The sequence below is a fragment of the Ambystoma mexicanum genome, chromosome 7q, assembly GCF_040938575.1.
Source record: "Ambystoma mexicanum isolate Mex_15411 chromosome 7q, UKY_AmexF1_1, whole genome shotgun sequence".
In the NCBI taxonomy this organism is placed as follows: Eukaryota; Metazoa; Chordata; class Amphibia; order Caudata; family Ambystomatidae; genus Ambystoma; species Ambystoma mexicanum.
The window spans coordinates 1013612615-1013626758 of NC_090941.1; the positions used below are offsets into that span (position 1 = coordinate 1013612615).

The following is a 14144-nucleotide window of genomic DNA, read 5'->3' on the forward strand; positions in this document are numbered from 1 at the left end:
GGCTTGGGATGGGGGCGCGGAGGCACACACCTGACACGCTTCAGCTGCATCTGTCTTGAATAACATGGCATGCCAGATATGACGAGCCGAAGCAGGAACATACATTCTCTAGATCAGATCCAGCGGAGAATTGAATCCGGCGCCCGAGGCACAGGACTTCTTGTTCCTTGTCCTGTATGAAGCAGCTGTCTTGCAACCTTTTACCTGCTTTCTTTGTTGTATGTAGTATTTGATCACTGTGCTTTCATGTTGATTTCATCCTCTTGGCACTGAGTGCAGTTTTCTGGATCTCGCACTGGATTTAGTGCCCACAGGAGGTGACACAGTGAAACTGACATCTTAGAATTGGGCCCGGGGGTGAGAGGGGCACCCCTGTTATGTATTTGTTTTACTTCTGATATGCTCTTTTCCATTTCTCAGGCGTTTGCCAGGGTTGGAAAGATATTTCAGACGCGGCATTAGTGGTTAAACGCTTTACATGGCTATCGCATAACTCGTTCTTTCTCAGCTGCTTAGAGTTTATTCCAGAGTTTTCAAACTGGATCCTGATGTCCGTCTTCTTTTGACCCCAGTGAACTTTCTAATGTTAGGGGCAAAACAGTGGTACGAGCAACACAAAGGGCCCCCCTGCTGGATACATGATACAAATACTCATTTCTTTTCACAGCCATTACAAACTACAAAGATTTTGATTACAAATAAAGGCGACATTTTAACACTAAAATATATATGCAGTTGAAAAAAAAAGAAGCCGGGCAGGAATGAGAACTAAACGGTTGCTCCCAAAGACAATCTTGCTACTCCTAACTTCTCAGAACTAACATTCGGACAGCAGCTCCTTACGCTCATGCCTTGCTCTTGTCTCATAAAGTATTTCAAACCTGCCAACCAATCAGGGAGCCGAGAATCGATCCTCACTAGACTCAACAAACGACAGTGGGTCTCATTACGAGTCCGGCGGTAACCCTGACGGTGCGACCGGCGGGTTGCCGCCGTACTCATAACACTTTGCTGGCGCCTGATTCCCCGATGCCACTGGGACATTCTAAATGTTAGTGCCCTATTCCCATGGAGCCCCATAGGACCTCATGGGAGTGGGGACACAGAAGCACAGGCACTGTTGCTAACGCTGCCGGTGCTTCTGTGACAACTCTGCGGGCGGGGCCGTTACGCAGTTGTCATGTGGCCATCCAGAAATGGGTGCCGGTATGGTGCGACCGGCACCCATAATTCCAGACTGCCACACTTGTAATGAGGCCCACTGTCTTGACTAATGTTCTCCCGCACACCTGGAACCAGGCACTAGACCAGTCCACCGGGAACATGATGACTATGGTAGACTTTCAATCGACAGCGCCTACTTCACCTTCAAAATGACCAACTGTACCCTTTCACCAATCAGAACGGCCGACTAACATTAGGCCTGAATCGTGACCCCCCCACTCCCTCCACAACCCACACACACTATTTTCCTGACAGAAAAGCGCTTTGAAGTTGGCGTCAGGCAACATGTGGAACTCTTCAAAACACCCAAATAATTGCATACATAACACTGTTTGACCCTGGGGAGTAACGCGTATAGTGTCCCTATGAAATGATTGTGATACAAGTTTAGATTCTATGTAAGCCCCCCCACCCCCGCCCATTCCCGATGTGTCAAGGTGATATTCTGACTCCCTGGAGGACTGACCTTCGAGAAGCACCTTTTGCACACCACATATAATATACTCTGAAAGTCACCCAGTCCTCTACCTGCCTTCCCCCTCCTGTTCTAGCCCCACCCCTTTTCAGCAGTGTTCCGTGTCCCCCACTAGCTGCAAATAGTAGCTTTTCCCTGTTACTCAAATTGGCATGCAGCGAACAAGTGCCACACTCCAAGGACCAGAGGCGTGTCCAGGGAGTGGCCACTCCTGCGGTGGCACGGGCTACCCCTGGAATCTGATTGGCTACCCCATTATCCTAAACTATGATCATTATCTGTGTGTGTGCTCGTACTGCATGCCACCTCTTCATAAGTCATTGCCCCACTTGGGCCACCCCAGTCAAAAGAGCCTGGACACGCCACTGCTACGGACTGCCCCCCACTGTACCCAGCAAACCTACATCTGTAATCCCACTGAGGTACAACGCGGTAAGAAACGAGGGTCACGGTCACTAAAGGAAATAAAAAGAAGGGCTGTGTAAACTGGCCAACAACTGATAATCAATCCACGATTGCATCCATCATTCTGGAAACTAGAGGCCCTCGCTGGAAGGGCTGCATCCTCCATCTCCTGAGCTTAGGTCTGTGCAACATGATGTCAGTGTAGGCCGCACTGCACCAGGGGACTGCAGCTGGATGTGTTGAACTACAGCTCTCATCAGTCCTTGCCATGATAGTCAAGGGTGAAGGATCCTGGGAGTCGTAGTCTCAAATAGCTGGAGAGCTACCCTACATCTTGACTCTTCTTCTGTCTGACAACCACCTACCCTCCTGCTGCTCTACTACCAGTGGCTACCCCACACTACTGACCCGCCAGGGAGGCCTCCACAACGGTATTCGACCTTTATACTTTACATCGCTTCTTTTTGACTTTGCTTTCTATATATGCATGTAATTGACTGCATCTTTAGAAGTTATAGCCACAGGAAAATACTCAGAAGAGTAATAGAACGTGTGTGAGGGGAGGAGATTAACTCAACTGGAAACATGACTATGTTAAGGAAAATTAACTTGGGCCAGTAAGATAGCTCAGTGGGTTGAGTGCTTGCTGCTGTGATCTGAGGGTGATCTGAAGGTCGCAGGTTCGAATCCCGGCAAGACCAATTCAGCCTTTCATCCTTCCGAGGTCGATAAATGAGTACCAAATTAGGTTGGGTGATATTGTATGTACATATGTGCCCTGAATAAAGGTGCTATACAAATAGCACATCATCATTATCAACTAGGCCTCAGTAACTGGACAGGTCTAAAACATGGCTGGAAAAGTAACTCAGTCTCAAGAATTGGATAGGGCAGGAGACATTCTGTGGTGACCACTATAGGTACATGGCCACACATTGATATCACTTGTGAAAAACCACTGTGCTGGCGGGGCAATCTTTTATGCCTAAATAAGATTAACCACTGCTGTGAAAGGACAGCATATATATCTCATGTCTAATAACCACTATGGTAACCGTCTACTTAACTTCTGCTGCTGTCTGGACTAAGCTATACACCCAAATTATTTATTTAAATATATATTTTTTTAAACAAGTTCACCCTTGTGTTGAGGATTTAATTGGACTGTGAAGAGGTATAATTGTGCCAAAGGGTCATTCGTGATCCTTCTGTGCATTACATTGTAAAGAGCTGAGTAGGTGTGCATCAGAGTGCACACTTTTCCATGCCCTTTGAGGGTCATCTTGCAGAATATGTTTGTTGACGTGAAGGAATGTGTTAGTGCACCCCCCTCACTTGGGAAATAATATCTGGCAGGGGGCTTAAGACTTACTTTCTCCTTCTGGGTGGAAGTAAACACTGGAGGATTTGTAGGATGTATTTCGCCACGCAATCAGGTGGCATTTATTCTTCATGCAGCAAATACCCACCAGGGTATAATATGGCAGCAGCAAAACCAGATGGTGTTGGAAACACTGCCTGCTCTTACTGCTTCCTACACACTCATGATGGCGGCCAGTGTGGCAAAAATACAAAAAGCATTCTTTCTAAAATGTTCACACACAGCAGAGTGCTTGCACCTGAGTGGAAGTGAGGACAAGTTCATGGACATTTCCAAGGCATGGCATGCTTTTTTTTGTATCTTTACATCGACATAGTTCACATCATGATCCATTCCAATATGAAGGTGCTGTCAGGTCCTGTTTGTTTCTTTCCATTTTGGGACTTGTAGTCTGAGTCTTATAATGGGAAAAGGTAAACTACAAGTCCCAGAATGCACAGAAAAAAACAGAATGGACCCCTGTGGTCTTCCTTGCTACCCACGAGGTTCTTTGTTTCTAGAGTGGCTGGCTTTCTTGTTCAGGCTTCTTAAAAAAAAATGAAGGGGTTCCACAAGTGTAACACTTTGAGCAGTGACCCTAAATAAGAAAGAATAGGCATAACATTTTTTTTCTCTGGAATTGTATACAATAAGTGTTAGACGCATTAAAGTTTTATTTCAGGCACTCTTCAGGGGGCGAGTCACAGATTTAGTGTGTTCTTAAACACCTCAAATTCACAATGTACAAAAAAATGTTCAAAAAGAATTTAGAGTAGAACAAGCATCCATTTCGGACTATGTATTTTGCTTTTCGCAAGTTGAAGATATAGCATGTTTTTTTTTACGTTTCTTAAGATCATCACAAGACACTCCATCTCAGTGTCTTTGGTCACAAAATCCTTGTGCTTAAGAACTTGTGCACAGTGTAGACATTTTTGATCGTAGTGGCCCTTGATTCAATTGTGCTTTGTTGTAATGTGTCTATCTTTCCTATCTCCATGGCATGCTGTTCAGGATGTTTGTTTGCAAGATATGACGTAACGAGTGCCCGCAGTACGGGATGTTGTGTGAGTGCGCAGCTTTCCCTGTGCTACTCTCAATTCCTTAATGCACAGTTATGAACTCTCCCGATGGTATGTATTTTGCCAAACTCTGAAGCCTCAAAAGTAGATCCACGCAGGCTTGACATGTGGCCAATTTTGCACCCAACCTGTAGATGAACTGGACTGCTGTTAAATCGCAGTTACCAGGTTAATGGTGTCCAATACAGAATGAAATTTGCTTTCTGACTTTGAGAAATTTGTGACATGTAATTGTTCATGTTACTGTAGCAGGTATGACAGCAATAGCTGGTAAGATAGCTCAGTAGGTTGAGCTTTGCTGCTGCAATGTGTGTGTTCTGTAGGTTGCAGGGTCAAATCCCGGTAAATCCAACTCTGCCTTTCATCTTTGTCAGGTTGATAAATGAGTACCAACACAGGTTGGGTGATATTGTATGCATATTTGTTCTAGATAAAGCACTTAAGCAGAAGTGCTATATGATAACACATCATTATCATTTGGCCTTGGATGTTTGCTTGCATTCACAGTAATATGGTCCTATACACACTGATATTAATGATACATATGGTGATCCATTCTTGTATGAAATGTATGTGACATTACAGTGATATTGTAACAATATTTTTTGTATTCTTCTTAGGAACAATTCTATGTGATGCCACTTCCTGTTTTGTCAAGTAGTGAAAGGTCATGTTTCATCACTTCCCGTGATGACAATTCAGGCTGTACTATTGGAAATGCTTCATTAAGTCTGTATGTTATCTTTTTTTGTTTGAAAAATTAATAAACTACATTTTTAAAAATGACACTTCGAGCTGGGGTCAAATGGCATCACTTCCTGTGATGTCATCCGATGTCAAGGGTCGTATAATGCTGATTCTGCTACCCCTGGCATTTTGGTGAAATGACGCCCCAGAGCTATGGATTGCTGAGAAGCTGTGAGGGAGCCGAAAGACACCAGATGATTAACAACTCACCCCATCAGCATTTCATTTCGTTGCAGGCCGAGCCATCAAAATGCCAACATAGATCACACAGACTACTTCAAAATAGCAACATTTTGTTTAAATTGTAGCCCATTCAATATAAAACTGTATATCATATACAAACAACATACAATTCCACCTTAAGAATCCTAAAAATCCACTTCCAAGGCCCATATTTGGCCAACGTCACATCCTTAAACAAATACAAACAAACTATACCCGATGGACGAAGTGTACGAAAAGAACTAGTGGAACTACATTCCCTGCTGGACTGCCACCCCCACCCCCACAAACCCCATCGCCACGCCCCCCTCCCACACGCAATCCAAACCCCCAAAAAAACACGCCTGCTGCTTAAGGGAATGTTCACTGCAGTGCACTGAAGTGCACGTTCCAACTTCTTTCATTTGGTTTCTAAACCATTCTGGAATGAAAGTAAAAGAATAGTAAAATGTAAAAAATAAAAAAAAATAAATAACGAAAGGAGCACCGCTCCAACCGCTCCCGCCTACTGCGGCCACTGATATAGAACCCTGGAATTTGACAACAGAGAGGGAGCACCGTAGTCGTCCAGTCTCGCTGTTTCCCGCCTGCTCTTCACACACAGGGCCTGATGTACACAGCGTTTTTCAATGGGATTGCACTACAGACTATGTTTCTGTCCTGTTTGCTCCCCTGTGTCTTTCTGCAGCTAGTCCATCGCCTCTGCTGGGAGGGTGCCACATGCCTGCCCTGCCCTTTGGATGACCCTTAGTTCTGGGTGTAGCCCTCAGCTGAAAAGTGCTGGGTTTCTTGTACTGCGTTTCCTCTCTTCAATAGTTTCCTCCCCAGTCTGGGTGGGGGCTTTCCATAGCAGAGACTCCTGGCTATTTTCAATTCACAAACATTGGCTGAACATTCACCAAAGAAAATGTATTGTTTTAAATGCAATACTAATATGCACACACTTAACCCAGCCCGACTGTGAATTAACCTATATGTAGAATCTAACATCAATTACTATAATAGCATACAAGGTTTTTATAAAGTGCTTCATGGCATATGCCTCTCACTTCTCAGCACTCTAATTATGAACCAATGATTGTTACTGATTGTTACTCACTTTATCAGCCTCGTAAAGAGGGTGGTGGGGGGCGGGCTGTCCCAACGCCTGCAGCCAAGGCCTAACTCGTGAGCTACCTTCAGATAGGGGAGGTGTCCTGGGGCAATGTTAAAAGAAATGGCAGAAGAGAGAGAGAGAGAGAGAGAGAGAGAGAGAGAGAGAGAGAGAGAGAGAGAGAGAGAGAGAGAGAGAGAGAGAGAGAGAGAGAGAGAGAGAGAGAGAGAGAGAGAGAGAGAGAGAGAGAGAGAGAGAGAGAGAGAGAGAGAGAGAGAGAGAGAGAGAGAGAGAGAGAGAGAGAGAGAGAGAGAGAGAGAGAGAGAGAGAGAGAGAGAGAGAGAGAGAGAGAGAGAGAGAGAGAGAGAGAGAGAGAGAGAGAGAGAGAGAGAGAGAGAGAGAGAGAGAGAGAGAGAGAGAGAGAGAGAGAGAGAGAGAGAGAGAGAGAGAGACACACTTTGGGAATGTTGCCTCAGGGGTCTTAATGTAATACAGAGTCTCAGGGGTCAAGCACAGGCCTAGATAGTCTCACCCATCAGCCGTGGATCGCCCTCCTTGTAGGCACCCGTACCATCAATCATTAGGATGTGATATTCTCACCCTCCAGTCAGGGGTCAATACACTTTTAAGACACTCACACCAGAACGTCCTTCTTTCCTTCAGCTACACATTGCCGGTCACAGCTATCCTCACCCTGCAGCCACCGGTCACCCGTATGGGATAAGCTCAGTGTCCCATGGAAATACAAGATGAAAGAGTTTGGTGTGGACAGCTCCCCTAAAAACCACTCCCGCCTCCTAGTTAGCGGTCACTCATTTGTCTGTTTTCTCTCCCTCTCCCTTTCCACCTCTCTCTCCCTCTCCTCCTCACTCTCGTTCCCCCTCTCCCTCGTTCCCCCTCTCCCTCTCTCTTCTCCCATTGCTTCTTTCCAGCTGTTTCTTCCCTTCTTCTTCCATGACCAATCATTCTTATTTTGTTGGCAAAAGCTACTAATTAGAACTTTCTTTGCAAAGGCCGAGGCCTAGAAAAACCTATCTGCCATTTTAAAGTCTAACGTGCAGAGACTGCTTCACGGGTCGACAGCACGGTGCTGCCTCATCGTCCCGGCTCTTCTCTCAATTGACATAGCCCAGTATTTTAAAAAGTACCAAAAAAGAGCAAAACTTTGTATTTTCTAATGGGGCCAAATTTAACAAATTTCGAATTGTCCCACCCCAAAACAGTGTAGGAGTGTTGGCAGTAAGGGAAAAGAGGGAAGGCAAGAGGCAACAGTAGGTCAATAGTAACGGCAAGAGTAAACATGAAGAAAAATAACTATCCTGACATTGCTGAGAAAGTGTCTGCGACACATGCTCGCATGGTTGGTCACGGTACCACTGACTGGCGCAGGTCTACGGTGACCAGAGTTTTCTTTTTTTAAATGGGACATGCCATAGACATAAATGTGGGACTAAAGTAAACACAAATCAGACTGTAGTCCTACTTCTATGTCACGGGCCTATTGCGGGAGTTGCGGCGGAGTGCTCACAGGCACACTGCTCTCATTGGAGGAGAGCGGCAGGGGAGGGGAAGGGGGAGGAAATGGGGGCGTGAAAAGCATTCACACCCCCATTCAAGCGCAAGATGAGTCGCGCCGGGCCCGGTTTCTGGATTTTCCAATCGTGTCCTGGCAAAAACCGGGACCATAGCCACCCACTCTTCAAATCCCGGGACAGGGTTTATTAAATTAAAAACTCCCGGGATCCTGGACGGAGGGCAATTTCCTGGGACTGTCCCGGGAAAACTGGGAAGTCTGGTCACTCTACGCAGGTCATGATCTGGGTGTGCAGGGGACGGGAGAGTTCCACAAAGGTGAGGACATCTACTGTTTTTCAATTGAATGTACTACCTTGTGTCAGGGTTGGTTTCTCCCCGGCACCTCACTACTTACCATAAACACAAAATAACGGTTAGGACCTGGTTATACACATTCATCTAAGTGCACCAGAAGTTCTGAGCGTTTGGACGGTAGGCGCGTAGCACGCAGTGGCAGCTGTGCCTGAAATGGGAACACGGAACTGCAGGTAAAAAAAAAAGAACTGCAGGTACTCACAATCCCAGAGTACCTGCTTACTGTTGAGACGTGTCGGTACTCTTCCAATAAATGTATTGGCTTCCTGCTGAGAAGTGCTGGTAGTATGTCTTTCAAATAAAAGAAGTGCTGGCTCCCAGGATCGACAAGCACCTGCCTATTTAAAGCACTTGTGTCAACCCAGGCTCACCGGTAGTCTTCTCCCAGGGAGGTTTGGTGCGCAACCCCCCCTTCCATGCACTTTTCCCCTCCTCCCATGCACTTGCACGTTCTCAATGTCACTGGGCCTGTTCTCCCCTGTTCCCCTCCCTTGCCTTGTCGTGCTCTGAAACACTTGTGTACGAGCGCGATAGAAATATCAGTATTAATATCAATAGCTCTGATGGGTAATCCTGTTTAGGATCCAGTGTAATCCTGTGCGAAGACTGGGCATAATTCTCCAAAAGAACAGACGCCTAGAATGAAGGCGCTACCCGGATTTGCCTTCGGGTGGGCAGCACTTACTTTCTGCAAGTAGAGGCCCCCTTTTCTTTCTTCATGTCACCATCAGGCTTTTTGTAGGAGGAGCCTTCTGTAAATTCCAACCTGTCTCATGCACAGTGCTTTAAGTGGGGCTGAGCTTGCTGGGGTTGATCCCCGGCAGGCTCTGAAAAATTGTGTCCGAGACAGGGCTCCACCCGAGCACCCTAAAGTCTGCTGCTAACCCCAACCCACCAGGCTCCTAGAAGCCAAGGCTTTTCTTCTAAAGTCTGGAGCCCTCGCAGGCAAGCGAGAGCTTCAGGCTTTCGAAAAAATGTTTCTCCTTTTCATGGTGTCACCGCGCTGACCACCTGCGAGACACCTGTTCATTAGAGATGCAGGGGGTCACGACACAATGTATAATTGTTATTTTATAATGTGCTTAATACTAACAAGTGGTTTCTAAGCGCAGGATCGGGATTCGAACCTGTGTTGAGCTGCGTTGTCTTGCTGCCAAGACAAATTCGTTGCCCCTGGGCTATCCTTCCTCCAAAAGGCAAGGCTTTTTTTTCTACAGCCTGAAGTTTTCACGAGTAAGCAAGAACTTCAGGCTTTGCAAAAAAGCCTTGCCTTTTCATTATGTGGAGCTGTGCTGACACCCTGCCAGACGCCCCTTTCGTTAGAGATGCCCTGATCATCACCCTTGCACCCCAGGGGGGGTCACCTGACTGCATGCAGCGTGTGAGACCACGCTCGGCCCTTTTGCAAAATCGAGCGGTGCTCTTACGGGGGCGTGGCCTAACAGGCAGCGTTCAGTGTTGCCTCTTAATTGCTGCAACAACTCCCTGCGAGGCCACACCCCCTAAGAGCCCCAGCTCAAGTTTAAAGGCCACTGAAAGCACTCGAGAAATTATTTCAATAATATGTTCGCTGGGCATGGTTTCTGTCATTTCACAGGGTGCCAGTTCAGATGGGCGAGCATTTGCCAGATAACAGACCCGTGACCAAGCGGCCATCTCCCAGAATGGGTGTCTACCATGGCGCACGGAAGCACAGACCCACAAAGGCGAACTAGTTATCTTGTTTTATTTTGGGAATCTGGAAGCAGTGGAGCGCAGCCCATGAGCGGAATGCAAGGTTTGCATGGCAGGAGCAGCCTGGTTCTGAAGGGCAGTCTGTGTAACAGCATTCCAAATGTGACTGGCACACAGGGGCCGGGGGACCAGCGCCATGCAGAAACAAAGGCCGGCTTGTCTGGGCTCTTGTAGGACTGTTCCTTAGCTACCAGGGGTGAAAAGTAGCAAGTGACAGTCACGAGAATCTGGGGTGGCACCTTGGTGTTAGTCCCAGGGCAGAGAGTGTGTGGCATAGACACAGCGAGCTCCCACAATCTCTGCGCAAAGGAAGCGCAGCGGCATCTTGTGCCCCACGGTTCCCGCCGGGGTCAGTCGTTAAGGTCAGCATCCAGACCACCCCGCGCATGGAATTCTCTGCTCTTGTACAGCGCTTCGTTCGTCGTTAGCAAGGCCTGTGCTCTATACGTGTGTGCCCTCTTTATTTATTTATTTATTTATTTATTTATTGTGCGTATAGTAAAGAACAAACCATAGGCAATTCATAAACACAGCATTCTTTCGTAAAATCGAAACCATCATTCCATATAAACAGCAAGCAATGGTGACACACATATGTTACATTCAGATAAGCATCTTTGCTGATAAATTTAAAACAGCAATGCTTTAAAAAATGGCATGTGGATTTAAAATCCTAAACCAAAAAAGAATAAGTGACTAAACACTCATCAAACAACACCAATTTCGTAAATAAGTCCACTCTTAAAGACAGTGGGGATATACACAAGATAACCAGATGGGATAATGTTTATAATACCCGCACAAGTGTTCACCTCTCGGTTCACTCTTCCTCACCCCTGCTACTTCTATAGTTGCCTGTAAATTATTCGGAACCTTAAGAACGCAGATCTAAAAATCCTCGAGGGAGGTTTCCATAAGGAAGGAGGCAGGAGATGACGTGATTTTATATAAAAAATAAAGTGATAGTGAAGCCTATGGAGCATCACGTGGGTATTAGCCTATTGGACCTAAAACATTTGACCTTTTGACCCAATTGACCTTTTCTGAATGCTCCAAATTGACCTTTTTTTGCATCCGGTCCAAATTGACCTTTTTGTTTTAGGTCAAATAGGTTAATACCTACTTACCTGGTCCCCCGCTCCTCATGTTCATGTAAGTAGGTCAAAAGGAGGTTGCTGGGGCGCCCCCCGCACCCTTAACAATGGAGGTCAATTTGGTCAAAAGGTCAAATGTTTTTAGGTCAAATTGCCAAGGTCAATTTGCACAAGGTCAAATCTACCCAAACCCATCACATGCACTCTCTTGTGAATCCAATCGTGCTGGTAGATTTTTAGTTGAACCCCACTGGCAGAAGCTATCACCTCCCTCTCCCCTGAGTCCACTGTAGTAAGAATGTTCCTGCATTGATATGTCCCCCTTTACAGCTTTACAAGCACCAGTCTTGTTTTGAAAAGAGACCATCCCAAATATTGACGCAACTGGAGGTTACAACACTTTGTAATACAATTGCATCAATTTCCAGGATCTATAAGCTCAAAGAGATCAAATTCCTAACTCATGGGGTATAATACAAATAGGCACACACCTTGGCAAACCTAAAACCCCTCACCAGGTCGGTGCTTCAATTGTATCCCATTCCAGATCCGCCATACGAATCTCTGTCTTATCGAGAATCTTGGGCAATCATTTTTGTGTGTAGATCGGATAAGAGGAGCAAGCGAGAGTTGGCCATATTGGTCATATCTAGAGCTTGTCTATAAGTCTATTACCACATCATGGTAATAGCAGGACAGGTTTTGGAGTTAACAGTGATTAAAGTAAATAGCAAACTGCGAAAGGACATTGCATGTGGTTTTCTTTGTAAATTAAGCATTGCAAACTCGGTTGAACTGCAACAGGTGTAACACAGTCATGCTCTAGGTGTAACATAAAAGAAAAGTTTCTTTAAAGAAAGCGAAACGATTGTCCGCTGTTGTGGCTTTCTCTTAACAAGTCGAATTGTATGTTCTATTAAAAAAAAGATCCCGCTGAGAGAGGGAGTGTCTTGTTAAAAGAAATCCTGCCCGGAAACAGCATTGTTCTTTCTCTGTCTGCTTTTGAAGGGAGAAAGTTCAGAATGCAGTCAATTCCATTAGTTATTGACTGCACCCTGAACAACTGATTGGCTGAGAGGAGGTCAATAACGTTTTCCATGTGCTAACTTACAGTGGTTAACTGTAGAGGCACTGTCACATGCCGCTCTATTTTGTTTCACAATGGGAGTGGTGGGAGCTAGAATTAAACATCAACTATGTCTTCCAAGATTTGACCTTTTTGTGCTTTTTACTAAATGGCTGACACTAGGCACTCAGTGGATGCATTCTTTTTCTCATCCAACTCAAAGTGTGGAATGCATTTGTTTAGATTCTGCGATTGTATATCTTTCTGTGGCAGAGTAAGTAGCTGGGTATCGGCCATTTTCAATGCGCTGGTGGCGTCATCCTATTCAAGAGATATGATGTTTGTTTACTGTAAGTTACAACCAAGGATGCAATGTTTGGTAAAAGGGCCATCCCAAAAAAAATAGAATCCTGGATTAAAAAGGCAACACATAGCATTGTTTACGTCACATTGAAAATCTCAAGGACCTGTATTGTTGCAAGATGCCGTATGTGAGAGTGAAAGCACTCGCCGGGAGGTACTTTCACAATTGGGAAACCTGTAATTGTCAAGCAACAAAGGTGTCTTTATGGAAAAAGAGTTGGAGTAATTACAGGCTACTGATGCAGAGATGCTAACACTTAATTCATATCAACTTTTCTACCAGAGGTGAACATGAAAGGGCTCCGGTGACACTGGTTGTAGGAAATGCCATGCAGAACTAAAGCAGCCATTATAAATAATTGTGTTAAAGTTTTATTAATAACTAAATGGCAGCCTATGTAAAATGAGTGTTTGATACAGTTGATCATGCAGTTCTCCTGCAGAGACTGGAGCAGGTAGGCCTTCGGGGTACCCCACTTTAGTAGATATCCTCTTTTCTAGCAGGTCATCTGCAAACAGTATCCCTAGGACCCGGTCCTGTACTCCGACTGTGCTTTCTTGCGGTGTCCCCCAGGGTTCTGCTCTCTTTCTGCTTATTTTTAATCTTTATCTCTGTCCTTTGGCAGATTTCATCGCTCAGAATGGGGTTCACTTTTACGCTTATGCTGACGACACACAGCTAGTATTTCGTTTGGACTCACTGAGTCTGCAGCCCCTGGGTAATTTGAAAGTCTGTCTTGCTGCAATTGGGAGCTGGATGACGGAGAACTGGGTAAAACTCAATGTGGAGAAAACTGAGGTTTTGGCCATCAGTGACCCCAGCATCACTACCAATTGGAGTGCAGAGTTTTGGCCAGATTCTCTAGGTCCATGCCCCACTCCCAGTAGCTCAGTTATTAGCTTGGGGGTGAAGCTCTTGCCTTGGGGCTCAAGAGATGCACATACCAGAGGACTTTGCAATGTCGGTTTTGTCAAGCTGAAACCCCTGGGGAAGATCCTTCCTTTTCCTCCTGCTAACTGCAGAGCGCAGGCAGTCACGTCATCTATCGTAGGGTCACTGGATTATTGTATTGGCATTTATCTTGGTCAACCGGCAGTCCAGATCCAGAGACTGCAAATTTTGCAGAATTCCACAGCACACTTGGTGCCTGAGGTCCACCGCCTTACATCATCACAGGCCATATTACATCAGCTCCACTGGCTTCCAGTACATTCTCTTATTAAATCGAAGACTCTGTGCATCAGACAGCATGCTATCCATAATGATGGGGCAGAATGGTTGCCAGCCTGCTAGGGGTTTACGCTCAGCCTCCCAAATCCTTTAAGAATACCACATTATCGTAAACTGCATTTAGGTTGTTGCTCTTTTACAGTCGTGGTCCCTACTCT

The 14144-nt window shown here is 45.7% G+C and overlaps 1 protein-coding gene across 2 annotated transcripts in view; it reads right to left on the reverse strand.

The window, feature by feature from the left end:
* Positions 1-14144, reverse strand: part of PDE2A (phosphodiesterase 2A) — a 2546881-nt gene that overhangs the window by 1400244 nt on the left and 1132493 nt on the right. The gene's annotated exons all lie outside the window — the stretch shown is intronic.